The sequence below is a fragment of the Mandrillus leucophaeus genome, unplaced genomic scaffold (assembly GCF_000951045.1).
Source record: "Mandrillus leucophaeus isolate KB7577 unplaced genomic scaffold, Mleu.le_1.0 Scaffold1279, whole genome shotgun sequence".
In the NCBI taxonomy this organism is placed as follows: Eukaryota; Metazoa; Chordata; class Mammalia; order Primates; family Cercopithecidae; genus Mandrillus; species Mandrillus leucophaeus.
Window position 1 is genome coordinate 10,341 of NW_012101198.1, and position 615 is coordinate 10,955.

Here is a 615-nt window from a genome sequence, read left to right on the forward strand (position 1 = left end):
ATTACAGGCTTGAGCCACCGCGCCCGGCCATGCATTAATTTTTTAAAATAATATAAGAAATGGCCGGGCGCAGTGGTGCACGCCTCTAATCCCAGTACTTTGGGAGGCCGAGGCAGGCGGATCACCTGAGGTCAGTAGTAGTAGTTCGAGACCAGCCTAACCAACATGGAGAAACCCCATCTTTACTAAAAAAAAATACAAAATTAGCTGGGCATGGTGACACATGCCGGTATCCCAGCTACTTGGGAGGCTGAGACAGGAGAATCACTTGAACCTGGGAGGCGGAGGTTGCGGTGAGCGGAGATCCTGCCATTACACTCCAGCCCGGGCAGTAAGAGCGAAATTCCATTTCAAAAAGAAAAAACAAAACATAAAATATAAAAATAAAAATAAGATGAGAAAAGAAAAAAGAGCAAAGATATAGCTATAAATCGTTTGATATCAACCTTTTTATTTCCCATTTCTGAATTTTCTCAGTTGTTCCAGAATATTCAGCTAATTTTTACTGCAAAACATGTTGTCACTCACCTGTTTTGTTCCGTTATTGGTGAGTATATTACACATATTGTAATTGGTCCAACAATACATCTTTATTTATATTGTTATGCATTCATT